Source organism: Stegostoma tigrinum, chromosome 1, assembly GCF_030684315.1.
Source record: "Stegostoma tigrinum isolate sSteTig4 chromosome 1, sSteTig4.hap1, whole genome shotgun sequence".
NCBI classification, from domain to species: domain Eukaryota; kingdom Metazoa; phylum Chordata; class Chondrichthyes; order Orectolobiformes; family Stegostomatidae; genus Stegostoma; species Stegostoma tigrinum.
Window position 1 is genome coordinate 18,543,254 of NC_081354.1, and position 17,487 is coordinate 18,560,740.

The 17,487-nt window shown below is 39.3% G+C and overlaps 1 protein-coding gene across 4 annotated transcripts in view; it reads right to left on the reverse strand.

The window, feature by feature from the left end:
* Positions 1-17,487, reverse strand: part of LOC125462192 (janus kinase and microtubule-interacting protein 1-like) — a 334,030-nt gene that overhangs the window by 177,413 nt on the left and 139,130 nt on the right. The gene's annotated exons all lie outside the window — the stretch shown is intronic.

Consider the following 17,487-nt stretch of genomic DNA (forward strand, 5'->3'; position numbering starts at 1 on the left):
TGGACATTCCAGCAGTTGCAAGGAAATAAAAGCAATGCTGAGCAGATACAGGCAAGTAACCAGTGGCTGTGGAAAGGAAATCATCACCATTCGGCTTTTACAGTGGAGAGTGATTCGGAGGTCTAGGGAGTACAGAGATAAGTGTCAAGGGTTTGAGCTTGGTGGGGCTGCAGTTGGGAGGAATGAAGGGGTGAGCTTCTTGCAAGGGGGTGACACTAAAGCACAAACGAAAATCCACCCCCTGCCTCCTACAACTGATTTGCTCTTTCTCCCATCCCATCTATACCAAAATGACCATTGCAGACGGGCTCACTTGCCAGCGCTCAGCACTTTAAGACTCATGTGAAATGACAGCCAAATTCAGAGAAGGATTTTTCAGGGCTGTGTCTTATTGCTGAATTCTGCTCAAGCTAGTATTTTTTGCAGAACAAAAGAAGAGGCCTATTACTGTCTCTTACTGTGAATGTTAGATGAAATATTGTTTTAAGTAGCATGACTACAGCAATTGATTAAAGCAAGAACATTAGGTGCCAAAATAATTTGCATTTAATGTGCTTAACAGATTTCAAACATCTGAGATGAAATGTGATTCACAGAAATCATGTGATAAAGTGACAAAGCACCACTAATGATCTCACAAAGGCACACAGCAGTTATAAACTAGCAAATGAAAAACGCTAACATCAAACACAATTTTATTTATTGTATAGAAAATATTTATTCAATGTATGAGACTATTCAATCAAATCTAAAAACCGTACGAGACTTGTAGTGGTAAATAATTAGTCTGAACTGCAAAGAGGTAGCTTGCATTACAATGAATGTTAGTTTATCACTGTAGTGACTAAAGTTTACTGAAGATAAATTATACCATTGTTATGTTGGTAGGAATTTTTAACTTCCACCATCTGATTACAATACCTGAAACCCCTCGTAGAGTAAAATGGTTTCAAAGACAGAAAAAAACCCACTGATTTAAGATTACCTGACCACAGCTTGAGCCAACTCATGAAATTATCAGGAAGAAAATAAATCAGGAGCAGGAATTAACTTCACTGTAAAAAGGCATTGTCATGCAAATATGTATCTGCTGTTTGAGTCATATCTTTCTGGATAAATTCCATTTCCCGGAAATTTCATTCTGGAAATGAAATTTCACTTCCTGCAGATTATACGGTGGGACAAGGAACAATGAAGCCTGAACTTGGATTTATACAAATAAGCTGTATTTCAAGCAACTGTTTTCAGGCAGAGTGGAGAGAGAGGGAGAGAGAAAGAGAGAGAGAGAGAGAGAGGGAGGGAGAGGGAGAGAGAGAGAGAGAGAGAGAGAGAGAGAGAGAGAGAGAGAGGGAGAGAGAGAGAGAGAGAAAGAGAGAAAAAACTGAACTTGCAATAGCAGAGCTGGAAAAGTGCATCACTCTCAGCTTTCTCTCAGTCTCTTGAAATGTAAGAATATAAGAAAAGTAATAGCAGGAGTAGGCTGTTCGGCCCTTCTAGCTTGCTCCACCATTCAATAAGATCAAGGCTGATCTTTTCGTGGACTCAGATCCACTTACCCGCATTCTCACCGTATCCCTTAATTCCTTTATTGTTTAAAAAAAATCTACCTTAGCTTTAAAAATGTTTACTGAAGTAGCGTCAACTACTTCACTGGGCACAGAATTCCATAGATTAACAACCCTCTAAGTGAAGAAGTTCCTTCTCAATTCAGTCCTAAATCTGCTCGCTCTAATCTTGAGGCTATGCCCTCTTGTCCTAGATTCACCTGCCAGTGGAAACATCCCCTCTACTTCTATCTTATCTATTCCCTTCATAATTTTATATGTTTCTATAAGATTCCCCCTCAATCTTCTGATTTCCAAAAGTAACACATTGGTGATCAATCAAATTGCAGAAATACCTATTCAATGAGAAATCAAAGGCGTCTGTAATATTTACTGACTGCCGATGATATAAGTCATACACTGAGCAACCGTGGTCCCTGGCTGAAATCAATACTTGAATAACTTTAAGTATTTTTAAATACATATTGTTTTCCCTTCCAGCCTGTACTAGGTACATCACCCTTTTTAAACTTTGCGTATGTTTGGGTTCAATATCATATTTTATTCTTTGTCCTGGGGTTAGTACGAAACAAAATTCCTTCCTCTTTCACTCAAGAAAACCTTGCAATTAGTTTGTTAATTTTGCAATATGAACTACGTTTTAAATGCAAGTGTATGTAGCAACATGTTAAAAACAATTTATATTCTTTTGTCACAGCTAAAGTGTATTAAAAAGGGAGATTATTCATAACTGGTCAGAACAAGATCTTTAAATTTGAGCTGCATTGACAGGTTATTCTTAGATACATTTTGCAAGTTTATAAAGACAGTATCAACACTCTGATTTCAAGGAAATTAGTCTATCTATCACAGTGATCTTGCCATCTTGTTTGTAGTTCTTTCAGATTCACGTCTAACAATTTTTTTTTCACTCATATTGTTTTATTCATTGGCACATGTATATATACATACATACCAGTATGAACACATGCACACATACACACAAGAACACCGACCCAAGATAACAAAGTGTGGAGCTGGATGAACCCAGCAGGCCAAGCAGCATCTTAGAAGCACAAAAGCTGACATTTCGGACCTCAGCCCTTCATCAGAAACTTTCTGATGAAGGGTCTAGGCCCGAAATATCAGCTTTTGAGCTCCTAAGGTGCTGCTTGCCCTGCTGGGTTCATCCAGCTCTACGCTTTGTTATCTCGGATTCCCCAGCATCTGCATTTCCCACTATCCCAGAACACCGACTGAAGTGCCTATATGCACTTGTACGTACGTTCATATTTAAGCAACATCCTGCCTGAAACCAGTGTCATTAGAAAAAAGTATCTTTTTTATTTTTGGAAGGGACATTGTTACCTGTTAACACACACTGCATCACCAGTCACAATTTCTGCTGGATTAAAACTGGATATGGATAGAAAATTTTAAACCGCAAAACAGCGAGGCAATAGTGTCATTAATCTAACAATCCTGTATCACCGGCCAATGGCTCAAATCCCACTGGGACAGAAGGTGAAATTTGTATTCAATAAAAAAATCTGGAATAAAAATGATTAAAGATAGCCATATAACCAGTGTCAATTGCCATTTGAGGAAAAAAAGTTCTGGTTCACTAATGGGAACGAAATCTGCTATCCTTATCTGGTCTGGCCTATATATGACTCCAGGCCCACAGCGATGCGGTTGTCTCTTAAATGCCCTGTAAACAATTAGGAATAGGTGGTAAATGCTGTACCACTCAGTGATGCCCCACATCATGTGAACAAAATTTTTAAAAAATTTAAGCTCCAGCAAAGGGAAGTATAGATTTTCTGAGCTAGCAATCATCTCTTAAATAATTACTAGGTAGTCACCATAAAAACTGGACTGTCTTTGTGAAGGAACAGCATCATTTAAATAATGAAAACAAAAATGCTGGAAATCACAGGTCAGGTAGCGTTTCAAGACTCGAAATATTAGCTTGCTCTCTCTCCATGGATGCTGCCTGATCTGCTGTGATTGCTAGCATTTTTTGTCTTCAGTACAGATTCCAGCAGCTGCAGTAATTTGCTCCTTCATTTAAATAATACCTGGCATGCTTTCAGGATAAGAGTTCCACAGCCAATGAGTTATTTTGGAAGTGTCACTGATGTCTCATAGGAAAACCTGATCACTAGTGTGTTAACAGTAATGTCTCAAATACAGCAAGTGAGATAAAAAGTTAAACTATTCGGGCTTGTTGGATGAGGAATACCTACCCAACACAATCCTGTGGAATTGCTCTGGATTTTTGAACCAGAAGTTGACGATTTTTTTTAAAAGACTTCAGAAAGGGAAACAGCATTTGTGACAATGGAGCACTCGCTCAGTATCACACTAAAGTTCTGAACCCATAAATCGCTGAACTCAGAGAACAATGCCATCAATTGAGTTAAAGAAGCACAGTTCATGGGGACTGCTCACTGTAGTGAAAATGCACGTAGAATGCATCTTAGCCCAAATTCATGGGGTGAAGCTGTGTTAAATCAGGTAAAATATACAATTATACCCATACCCCATTAAATGAAGCCCAACAGATCATATTTTAGTTGAAATTTCCTTCCCCAACAACAGAAAAAGCTGAGATGTTTGCTGCTATTGAGGGCTGCACTGGGAATTGATTCAATGTAAAACCTGGAAGTTTAGGATGTGCCTGAAGGATAGTCCTGTCATTTCGTGGCAGGAGACATCACTGTGGAAATTCAGCTTTTCTGTGTGCAATCTGAATGGATTTTTAAATGCCAAATAATAGGCTTCATAAGCACAGGTGGAACTCAGCAAACACGGAGAGCAGATGATGGCTTTGCTTCTGTGTACACATGTTCTGAACATGAAAAATCTTATCATAAAAATGTTCTCGATTTCCTGTCTACTCTACAAGCAGAAATGGTTTGTACACTCCACCTCCACCAGCTCATGTCTCTGGCTCCCAGTTTTGTACAAGGTATACGAGTCTAAAAGGGTTAATACTGAAATTGTGAATTATCATTCAATATGGTGAAGTTGTATAGGTTCGCATTTCAAAGGAGTAAAGCCTAACGCTGAGAAATCTCTCTGTCTCAGTGACAATGTTCAACATACCATTGTAACTTGTCGCTAGTTTCTATCATGCAATAAACGACATCTTGTTTAAGATGGGAGCCTTTTCTTGTTAGGCCACCAACTGGGTTTCCTCTATCCCTAACTAGACCAACAGATTCTTTAGATGCTGACCAGGAAAGAGGATGGGAGCAGCAAACGTGCTAGACATAACTTCCAACAAGATGAACTGTGATGAGGATGCATCATTCAACATGGTGCCAAGCACTGGGCATTGTTTCATCTTATATGCAGGCAGAAAGTGGTGGAGGTCTGAAGACCCTTCAGATAGGGCTTTAGGAAAGGCTGCTGGCAACCAGAGAGTAGCAGTTGACAAAGCTAAACCTTCAAGATCCTTGCAGAGGAGAAATTCAAGGCATGATTCTACTTAGCAATATCTACAGATCTTGGTAAAGAGCATTTCAGACCTGACAAGGAACACACAGTGAGTGTGAGCTAAGAATTCTGTAGAGCTGGGAACACTAGTCAGATCATGACAATGTCAGATTGTAGCAGATGAATAATGATCTGTAGGAATAAGACCAGGTCAAGGTTCTCCCAGAAAGCAAACAGGTATTGGAGACTCAGCAAGTAAAGTTGAGATTTCTCATGGGAGGGGAAAGAGGAATTATTACAGTTCACTTTAACTTCAGTTTTCTCTCATTTGTCTGTTCTTTTGCAGGCACTAGTAATTCTGAGATTTTCTCCTCCACCCTACAGTAGCTATATTAAGAGATTTTCTCACTAGTTTTGCAGTTGGGATCCGCTCTGCTACCATCTCCCTGCCTCCAAGATCCATTGAACAAATAATACTCTACAGCATGGATACTCTGCTGGCATTTTTGTTTCAAATTCCTTTACCAAACAACTTCCATCAGTGTTATTTTCATGAGTTCTATCTTCTTGTCTCTTGTCACTCTTGCTGTTGTTTAATACCCTGCTTGAAAACTTCCCTCCCAAAATTCTTGGCACCAACTAACACTGTGCTAACATGAGATAAGCCCAAACTCCTCAGACCTTGCAGCTACTGTATAATCTTCTCTTCCTTTTAGGCAGTCTACCAAGGCCAAGGATGGCTACGTATAGCAATGGCCTAGTGGCATTATCACTAGGCTGCTAATGGAGAGACCCAGGTAATGTTCTGGGGACCTACGGTCAAAACCCGCTATGGCAGATGGTGGAATTTGAGTTCAGCAATTAAAACAGAAAGCTGGAATTAAAAGAGTCTAATGATGACCATGAACCCATTGCCAATTGTCGGGAAAAAACCCATCTGGTTCACTAATGTCCTTTAGGGAAGGAAACTGCCATTCTGACCTGGTCTGGTCTACATGTGGCTCCAGACCCATAGCAATGTCTGGGCAATAAATGCTGGTCCAGCCAGCAATGCTCTCATCTCAAATGAATTAAAAAACAACCCACACCCATGGGCAGTAAACCAAGGAAACAGGATTTGAAGTGATTACGAATAAGCAAGCAAAAGGAACAGGTTAAGCATTGGAAGCATCAGGTGGGAATTAGTTATTAAAAAATATCATCACTTTGACCTGTGAGGCAAACTACTGATCTTCGACAATTACACAGCTCACAATATTGTTTCAGAGAATGTTGCAATCTGCGCAAGAGATTATTGAATGTCAGGAGTTAGGTTATGAGGTTTTCCTGTCCTCGTTTTTGAGAATATGTTAACCGTAGAGAAAAGTGAAGTAAAACAAGATTTCAAATGAGTGGAACCAAGATCCATTTGACAGATTAACAATGGAGGCTGGTGAAATTGCAGCAACCGACTGGAAATATTATAGAGGGCTGCAAAATGGACAAAGTAATCATTCTTGGGAATTATTCGTTGTAAATTAATTTAAGATAAGGGCAGGAAGTTCAGAAGGTATATCAGCAAAAAAAAAATTCTCCCAGAGGTTGGTGGAACTCTCGAACTTACTGCTTGTAAGGATGTAGAGGCAGAAACCCTCATAATATTTCAGTAGTATTTGGATGTGCTCTTGCAATGCCAAGGTATTTTATATGATTTCTGTGGTTGGCAGTTTTTAAGTCTTATTTATCATATTTTCAAGCAGATGGCATTCTTACTAGGCCTTTGAATTAGGCTACTTTGCTTTCAGCATTTCAGTACCTACCAGTACAGTTCAACGAGAATCCCTAAATTGCAAAGCAGGCCATTTGGCTCATCAAGTCTACACTGACTTTCTGAAGAGAATCCCACCCACCCACCAACCCCCCACCCTATCCCTGTAAGTCCACATCCCAGCCTACGCATCCCCGATCACTAGGTGCAATTTAGCATGGCCAATCCACCTAACCTGCACATCTTTGGACTGTGGGAGGAAACCAGAGCACCCAGAGACACCCACACAGGCTTGGGGAGAATGTGAAAATGCCACACAGTCACCCGGAGATGGAATCAAACCCAGGTCCCTAGCGCACTGACACAGTCGTGCTAATCACCAAGCTACTGTGCCGCTCAAAGTACTGTTCTTCATTTAAATATCATCCAGCTTCCAGGTGGTTTACTGGGAACTATAACTGTCCTGAATATTAATGGTATTTTCTACTTTATAATTTGTGACATCACTTGCAAGCCAGCAATTGTTTCCCATCCGTAATTGCCCTGTACAGAGGGGGGTGCTCGACAATTAAGAGGGCAGTTAAGAGTCTGTCATCACTTGTAGGCCAGTCCAGGTAAGGACAGAACATTGATGTTCCCAAGGATATGAATGACTAAGATGGATATCTAAAACGATCAATGACAGACATATATCGTGGTCACCACTGCTCATTTTCAATTCCAAATTTATTAATTGAGCTGAAATTTCACAACTGACTTGGAAAGATATGAATCCATATTCCTAAGACATTCACTATATATGATGATAAAATGTAGGAGCAAGAGTGAGCCATCTGGCCCATCGAGTCTACTCCATCTTTCAACGTGATCATGGCTAGTCTCATAATTCTCAACTTCACTTTTCTACCTTTAACCCATAGCCAGTGATTCCCTTCTTGATGAAAAAGTCTGTCTTTCTTAGCCTTAAATATATGTAACAACCCAGCTGCTACAGTCCTTTGTGACAAAGACTTCTATGGATTCATGATCTCAGAGATAAAATTCCTCCTTCATTTCTCTCCTCACTGGTGAGCCACATGCTCTGAGATGATACCCTGTGACCCTCAACTCTCTCACAAGGACTTTGAGATTACCAATTCAGTGATATTCCCACTATCAACCCCCATGTTCAGCAGTTAGTTGATTAATAAACTTAAATCTTTTTTTCCTTGTAATATCTGTGCAAATAAAGAAAAAATTGTAATGTGAAAATTGTCAAGTCTTTCTGGATGAATTAAGATGATCTGAACTGTCTCCATATTCTGTGTATTTTTTGACTTTATACATAAATGGACTCTGGAACAGTACCTGCAAATAGAAAGGTGGCAAACGTAATGCCACTATTAAAGAAAGGAGGGAAGAGAGAGAAAATTGGCCTGTTAAACTGATATCCGTGATATTAAAAAATGCTAGAACCCCGCAATAAAGGATGTGATGTCAGAACACTAAGAAAGTAATAGCAAAATTGAGCAGAGTCAACATGGATTTTTGAAAGGGAAATCATTATTAAATCGGATCATTAGGACCTGGGGACAGAGTCACAGATTGGGGGGGGGGGGGGGGAAAGAGGGGGAGCAAGCTATTTAGGACAGAGCTGAAGAGGAATTTCTTCACTCGGGGTGAGTATTTGGAATTCTCTGTCCAACAGGCCAGGCCTGGCTCGGTCGTTGCTTTGTTGAATGCAGGGCTCAGGGTGACACCAGCATCAACGGCTGCTCTGATGTCAGCGCTGCTCCAGAGGGTTACACTCCTGCATTTGTTCAGGAAGGCTGAGGACTCTGGTGATTTAATTGATTCCAAGATGGCAGCCATAGGCGAAGTGGGCCCAGCGGTGACTGACGGTGCTGCAGTGTGGTGACTTCGAAGTTGGGTGGTTATGGTGCATTATGGTGAACCCAGCTCAAGATTCGTGGCAGCGGTGAGGACATTCTAGGCATTTCCTTTTCCTTTTGTTTCTATTTCTTTAATTTTTGGTTTTAGTTTTAATTCTAACCATTGTATTCAAAGATATCGTCGGATAGTGACAACTCTGCACACCTTTCGCTGCACTGTTATACTCAGGTAAAAGTGACAATATAAATCTAACCAAATCTATTTGAGAATCAGATCGATATATTTCTACACATTAAAGACATCAAGGGATGTAGAGCTGTGGAGGCAGATATACATCTATTTAAGGGTGAGATAGATGGGGTCTTGATCAGTAGAAGAATTAAAGGCTTTGTGGACAGCATAGGGAAGTCCAATCAGCCATGACCCTACTCCTGTTCCTATTTCTGATGGCCTTACAGAGGGAAAATGTAAGAAATGCTGTTGAAGTAGAAGATCTACATGGTCTAATTGAATGGTAGAAAGGACCTACTCCTACTCTTATTTTTTACATTCTTATAAATTAACAGATTGAGGTTAAAACTATGTCTGCTTCTGACAAGCAAGTGTTTTTTTTTAATATATTGCTTCGACTCCACAGGATAGGGTTTTTGGGCATGATTGCTGTTAACTTTGCAGAATTCATGACTGTTGGATTCCAGCGAACTCCATAGAACTGAATTACTCAAGTGTATCTTGTATCTTCAATGACCAAATGCAAACAGGCATCCGACATGCAGTTGTTTTCATGAACCAAATAAAAAAGACCAAGGTCATGCCAAAGTCAACCTCACTCACCCTTGATCAGCCAGGTAAACACGTTAAAAAAAAAATCAACTTGTTGGCTAGCCATGCAACCAATTCTTGTCTCTATTAGTTGACAGCAGGCCTAAACATGAGGCAAGAAAGCAAGAAAGCTGTCTCCAAATTCATCTGCTTGCCAAAGCATCTAGACCTAATCGGGAATATTCCCACAATCAATTTTCTATGATCAGCAACGCCACCATTGTGTGCAACAGCAGGGGATGGGGGAGATACTAAATGAGCCTTTTGCATCAGTGCTTACTCTGGAGAAGGATATGGAAGACAGAGAATGTGGAAAATAAGTAGTGACATCTTGAAAATTGTCCATATTGCGGCAGAGGTGGTGCTGGAAGTCATAAAGGTGTATAAATCCCTGGGATCTGAACTGGTGTACCCACGATCTCTCGGAGATTGGGCAAGTTATTGCTGGACCCTTTGCAGAGATATTTGTATCACTGATAGTCACAGGGACGTGGCTAGAAGACTGGAGGCTGGCTAATGTGATGCCACCATTTGAGAAAAGTAGTAAGGAAAAGCCAGGGAACGATAGGCTGGTAAGGCTGACATCACTGTTGGGCAAGTTGTTGGAGGGAACTCTGAAGGGACAGAATTTGCATGTCATTGGAAAGGAAATGACCAATTAGAGATAGTCACCATGGTTTTGTGTGTGAAAAATTGTGTCTCAATAACTTGATTCAGTTTTCTGTAGAAGTAATGAAGGGGGTTGATGAGAGCAGAGCGGTGGACGTGATTTATATTACCTTCAATAAGGTGTTCAATAAGTTTCCTCATGGGAGACTGTTATCAAGGCTAGGTCACATGGAATAGAGGGAGAACTAGCCGTTTGGATACACAACTGGGTTGAAGGTAGAAGGTACGGGGTGTTGGTGGAGGATGGCTTTTCAGACTGGGGGTCTGTGACCAGCGCAGAGTCACAAGAATTAGTGCTAGGTCCACTGCTTTTTGTTATTTGTATAAATGATTTGGATGTGAGCATAGGAGGTATGGTTATTAAGTTTGCATATGACACCAAAATTTAAGGTGTAGTGGGCAGCGACGAAAGTCCTTGATCAAATGGGTCAATGGGCCCCGGTGTGGCAGATGGAGTTTAATTTAATTTTTGGAAAGGCAGATCAGGGCAGAACTTATACAAGTAATTGTAAGGTCCTGTGGGGTGATGCTGAACAAGACACCTTTAGAGTCTGGCTCATGGTTCCTTGAAAGTGGAGTCACAGGTAGATTGGATAGTGAAGGTGGCGTTTGGTATGACTCCAGTATGGGCAGTTCTTACTATTTCCGTTTGGTATGCTTGCCTTTATTGGTCAGGGCATTGAGTATAAGAGCTGGGAAGTCATGTTGCAGCTATACAGGACATTGGTTAGGCCACTTTTAGAAATACTATGTGCAATTCTAGTCTCCCTGCTAAAGGAAGCAAGTTATGAAACTTGAAAAGATTCAGAAAAGATTTGCAAGTATGTTTCCAGGTTGGTAGGTTTGAGCTATAGGAGCAGGCAGAATAGGCTGGCGCTATATCCCTGATGGGCGACCTTGTAGAGGTTTATAAAGTCACGAGGGGCTTGGACAGGGAGAAATAGACGAGGTCTTTGCTCCAGGGTGGGGGTGTCCAAAACTAGATGGGATAGGTTTAAGGTGAGAGGGGAAAGATTTAAAAGGGACCTAAGGGGCAACTTTTTCACGCAGAGGGTGGTGCGTGTATGGAATGAGCTGCCACAGGAAGTGGCGGAGGCTGGTACAATTATAACAGTTAATATGGATCTGAATGAGTACATGAATAGGAAGGGTTTAGAGGGATATGGGCCAAATGCTGGCAAATGGGACTAAATTTATTTAGGACACCTGGTCGGCATGGACAAGTTGGACTGAAGGGTCTGTTTCTGTGCTGTACATCTCTATGACTCTATGATGGGCAAAAATAAGAATTGCAGGAAAAGCTCAGCAGGTCTGGCAGCATCTGTGGAGAGAAATCAGATTTAACATTTCAGGTCAAGCGACCCTTCCTCAGAACTGGGTAAGTTCTAAGGAAGGGTCACTCGAGCTGAAGCGTTAACTCTGATTTCTATCCACAGATGCTGCCAGACTTGCTGAGCTTTTCCTGCAATTTCTATTTTTGTCTTTGATTTTCAGCATTTTTAGATCTTTGGTTTCCATTTTATATGATATAGTTTCTCATATCTGTGAAACAGCACATTCTACCATGAACATGAATAACAGCGCTAGCTCTGTATAAGAATGTTCATGTTAAAAATATACTCAGTAGTTTTAATGTCAGAAGTGACTCAGTCATGGCAATCCGATTCTGAAAAGATCTTGGTACAAGTTTTAATCCTTCGATTTGAACACGATCTTCTAAATCTAACACTCAGATTTGTGCTAACAGAGTACAGTGCTGTTAAAATGCTTTGAAGAAATGCAAAGTAGCTTTCCCTGGAGTTTTGGCCAGATAATAATAAAATAGATAATCTGATCATTACGTCATTGTTGTTGGTGGACCTCTGTCCATCAAACTGTCGCATTTCCTACAATATGATTTAACAACATGGGAACAGGAGTTGAGCTTTTAGCTCTTCGAGCCTGTGTTGCCATTCAATGAGGTCACAGCTGATCCCTAACCTCAGTCCAAATGTTCCCGTTTGCCCTAAACACTTAACTTGTTTGGTTAAAATGTATTAATCCTACATTGAAAGTTAACAAACAACCTGACATCATTTGCCTGCCATGGAAGACAGTTCCATCCCCTTACCACCCTTTGCGTGTAGACTTGTTCTCTATTTGACCTCTGAAAGGTCTGGTTCTGATTTTAAACTGTGATCCTCAGTCCTGAACTCTCCAACCAGTGCAAGTATCTATCTACCTTATTTGTTACCCTTAATATTTTGAAAATATCAATCGAATCACCCATTAATTGTTTCAATACCAATGTCAAGTTTATGTAATCTTTCCTTGTAATTCCATTTCCTATTATACTTACTTCAACACCAACATATTATTCCCAATGTGCAACAGAACTCCTCACTGTGTTGTAAGTATGGTCTAACTGAGGATGTGTATAGCGGAGACATAAATTCTAACTCCTGATTTTCTCAGCCTTTGATTAACCATTTTGATTATTTTTCTGTACCTGTTCACAACATTTTAATGATTTAAGTATCTGGATGCATGAGCCTCTTTGGACCTTCGCTGTTCCTGGCTTTCCATCGTTTAGAAAGTACTCTATTTTATTTTTTTAGGTTCAAAGTGGATGAATTCACATTTGTCTGCATTGAAATTCTTTGCCGCAGATCTGTCCATTTATTTAATCTACTAAATCGGTCTGTGTCATTTTATGCTTCAATTGGCACTGTTTGTAATTTTACCTGTCTTTCAGCAAATCTGAATAAATGGTTTCAATCCCTTCATCTGAGCACTTATTAAGCATCCTCTTCCTCTAGACTTCATCTCCACCTAGTGGTTCATTCCTTCACCACCCCACCAAACCAACCCCACCCTCACTCCCTGTCTCCAGCATATATGCCGCCTTTTCCTAGGCATCATTAATTCTGAAGAAGGGTCAATGGACTCGAAACATTAAGTCTGTCTTTTATCCACAGATGCTGCCAGACCTATTGAACTTCTTCAGCAGTCTCTGTTTTTGTTTCAGATTTCCAGCGTCTGCAGTTCTTTGGTTTATTTTACCACATAGTTTGTGTTCTTTCTTGGTTGTTGCTGCCTTTGGGAAAGCTTTTGGTGTTTGTTTTTTTAAATCTCTCTAAAAATTCACTGAATCCTGTAGAAAACTCTTGTCAACGACAATGTAAAAAGAAGTTCAAAATAAAACAAAATGTAATTACGTGCATTTTGTATGGTGGAGCGTTACAGTGTGACATTGTGCCTGTGGTCCCCGAGATATTATGGAAGACAAGCTTTTTATCTTACACACCTCACATCTGTTTAGCACAAGAAGCACTGGTATAGATCTAAAGCAGGAAGCCTGCTTAACTAATGTACGAATCTGGGGTTGGGGGGAATGCGGAGAAAATGTTGCCGAAAGAACACTATGTATGTATAAAATAGTTTTCAACAATAATTTTACATAAAAATATATAAAATTATTGTTGAATTTTATAAAATAATTTTCAACTTCCATGTGGAAAAACATGGAGTTATACTTAGTAGTGGTGATTGCAGGCTGGGACTTGTTAAATGTGATAGCGATAAGAATGTAATTTCTATAGTGTAAATTCTTGTTAAATCCACATCACAGAATTTCAATTAATTCCTCCAAAAGATTCTTTATAAAATATAACCATGGCAAAATACAGGTCACCATGTAATGTAGCTTAGTTGCCACAGGTCATTATTTCTAGCAGACAGAGATGGATCATTTTCTAGTCCAATGGCTCTACTTTACTGAGGATGAGTGCCATTTCCATTATGTTGTTCCATTTTGCTGTCACATTTGCACTGAATCGCACATCTCAACATGTTCCCTGAATATTAATGCCTTTTAACAGGAAATTAGCACTTGAAACATGTTAAGGGCAGAAATAAACAAGTGGCATTTGAAATCTGCTCCTTCAAGTAACATTGGTTATTTGCTGCCTCTTTAGTATATCTGTCACTTTCTCAATCTCTGCTAACTACATACCTTTTCCAAAAGAAGCTGCAGTTTTATCACCACAGTAAGCCTGATACTTTTCTATCTTGAAGTCTCAATTGTTTTTCAAAGTGTAGCCTTATATTCCCAAGGCAACCACAAGAGTTGAGCTTTTGCTTCAAACTGTGAGAAAAATGTGATATAATGCACAGCCTACAAAGTTAAGTGTATGCATTGAGCTGTCAATAGCAAATGATACTCTTAAAGGATATCATTTGAAGTGATGGCTCCAAAATTTACTGGCAAACAAGGAGGGTGAGATTTTATTCCTGATATTGCTGATGTTAATGGAAGGACCTCATTCACATTTCTACAGTTCAGACTTTTTAAAAAATCCTTGCATGGGGTGTGGGCATTGCAGGTAAGGCTGGCATTTATTGAGCAAGATGCCACTGCAGCATGGTGGCCTTTGTGAGCTGTCATCAGTCACACAGATGGTGGAGAGAAGGATCAACTTTAACATATAAGAGGTCTGTTCAAAAGTCTGATAACAGCAGGGAAGAAGCTGTTCTGGAATCTGTTGGTCTGTGTTTTCAAACTTATGTACATTCAGCCCTATATTTTATATCTGCTACTTATTCCTGATTCCACATGATATGAGCTTAGTCATGGTTTTTTTTTCATAACTTATAAATTACTTGTAATGGTTTATTTATTACTTACTGAAAGCCTTTTGAAAATCCAAATATACCACAACCACTACATTATCCTTATCTTGCCTTCCCATTAGTTTTTGAGAATACTCAATAGGTTTCATTAAATACAAGCTTCCCTTTTGAAAACCATGTTGATTACTCTTTATTACGTTCTCAGTTTATAGAAGTACGAATGAGAACTGCAAACTTTTCCTACCGTTGTCATAAAACTTATTTGTTTATAATTCCCCAGACTTGTTTTACGCTCTTTTTTAAATATAGGAATCACATTATCAAGTGTGATTAAAAGAAATTTCTCCACACAATACAGACTCATGCCAGATGACAAAATGCTCACACTTTCACACCTTTACTATCTCATGACTGCTTCTCTTATGCCAGCTGAAGTGTTATGAAAACGTACTGCTTAGTCCTTGCGAAAGGGATTGTAGGATTGTGATACTTATTGAATAATATGGACAATTATTTCAGTTGATATTTACCAGCTCTTCCCATAAAGAGCAAATATAGCTTTATTTCATTCACCAACAATTTGCTCCCTGGTAATTTAGTTATCTTGTTTTTGTTTTCATTTATATCTGTCCCACAATTTGATTAAGACTATTTGCTTACAATCTAGCATTTGCATTGTATTCTTTGCATTGAATAAAGACATGTAATAACTGGCAATAAATTACAACCTAGACATACATCTATTTGATATTCAAGCAGGTACACTTCTTTCTTCACAACTTACATTGTTACAAATTATTGCAGGAAGTGGCTGTGGACCCCAGAAAATTGAATGACTTCATTGTAACTTTGCTGATTAATGAGAAGTTGTGCAAAAATGTATATTTATTTTCACCATTATTGCCTTTTTTTGGAACAAACTTTGTTTTAATAATAAAAAAACTGAAGGCATACCTCCCGTTCTTAACTCCCAATGGCTTGAGAGGGTTGCTGCACCCTTAAGCGAACCACTGAGGTTGCAAGTTCAATCCATGAAACATTTGGGTTAAGAGTCGTGTCTCTGCTGATGTTATTTCACCATCTGGGAATGTGTTCATTGCAGCATATGCAGTCTATTCATTCTAGATCACTTAGAGTCAGGAAGGCTAGTCTCATATCCATTTCTGACTTAATTACATTCTTGCCACTGGTTTGTGGTAGCCCGTTTGGTAAGACCCAAACAATTAGCAAATAATTCTGGACTGTATCTGCTGCTGGTTTATCTCCTGCTGTCCTTTGATACTGAGAATATTGAAATAATAACATTTCAAAATTGGAAACCTGAGATCTCTTTGTCTTCAATTCTAACTTGCCATGTTGGCTGGTTCAAAAAACTACTTAAGCTGCTGTTTCAGTACATGAAAAGCAGACCCTCCAAGTGCAGCCATGATTGTGGCTTGATTGGGACACTCACACATGCAATTGATTCCTGGCTAACTACTTCGTAGCTCTTTACAGACAGTACAACAAAATAACAGCTATCACTCTGCTTCTATAAATCAAATCATTGTTGAGGCAATAAGCTTTCAATACCTTGGTGCCTCATGCATTTATGTGCACTCCATAATACAGGTGCAATTAATGTATAAAATTACAGAGCAAACTTCCAAAATACATCTATGTGAACTCTATTTTTGACTCATAGGTCAGAGTGTTTCACCCTATATGTAGAAGCCTAGAAGTGGATCTAATAGTTAACAAAAAGAGTCAGCCTCTTACAGTAAGACGTCATATCATTGCGTGTCTGGATGTTGCAAAGGGACAGCATCTGAAGAGTCTAATTTACACCCAGCTGAGGCATTCAATTAATTTGTGGATTAATCCAAATCAGATCACCGTGGAGGGTTTTTTAATGTTAATTAGGTAATTTTGTAATGATTTGTCATATGAACAGCTCTCTAATTTTAATATCATTTAATAACCACACCAAATGTAAATTCTCTCCTGAAATTATTAATCCAGTTTATTTAATGTTTTAACAAAGCCAACAGGAGTTGATTTTTAAAATAACTCATTAGAACTAGGAGCTGCTAAAAATTGCTTCTGTGAACATGTTTTAATACCGCTGAGATTGAAGGACAGAATTTTGCAGCAGAGATAATTTCAACAAAGCTTGGTATGAGTACTCTAACTGATACTTTGTTCTTTGCTTCCCACCAATAATCAGGTCAAACAATAACACAAAGGCCATTAACTCTTAAATGATTATGACTGCCCAGCATGGCAAAGTAGTACCAATCCAATATTAGCTGTTGATTCTGGGAACAATCATCAATCTCTTCCTGAAAATCAGGTATGGAGTTGGCAAAGCACAAATACAATCTGCTGGTGCTAATGTCAGTCACTACGGAACCTGACCAAACACATTGTCAAAACAGTGTGTGCAAGGCACTATCAGATTTTCTTTTTCAGTTTTACGTATCAATGACAGTAGTGAGAATCAAAAGCAAATGTCAGATGTAATGGAACTGCAGCCTATCAAGAGAATATACTGCAGTCAACTTTCAGTAATAACAAATTGCTACCCTCAAGAGGACTTTGGAATGATCAGTTATTGTTCTCACTCTGCTCAGGCAACAATTAGGACATGGTCTCACCAGAGATAGGCTATTCTCTTTGGTTTCATTAGATTCTACTGCCTTGGAATACAATATATTACCCCAAGCAATATCCAGGAATGCTAATTTCTTTTTACTGCTGTTCTGCTGACAGGGTTTATCAGGTTGGACTGCAACAGAC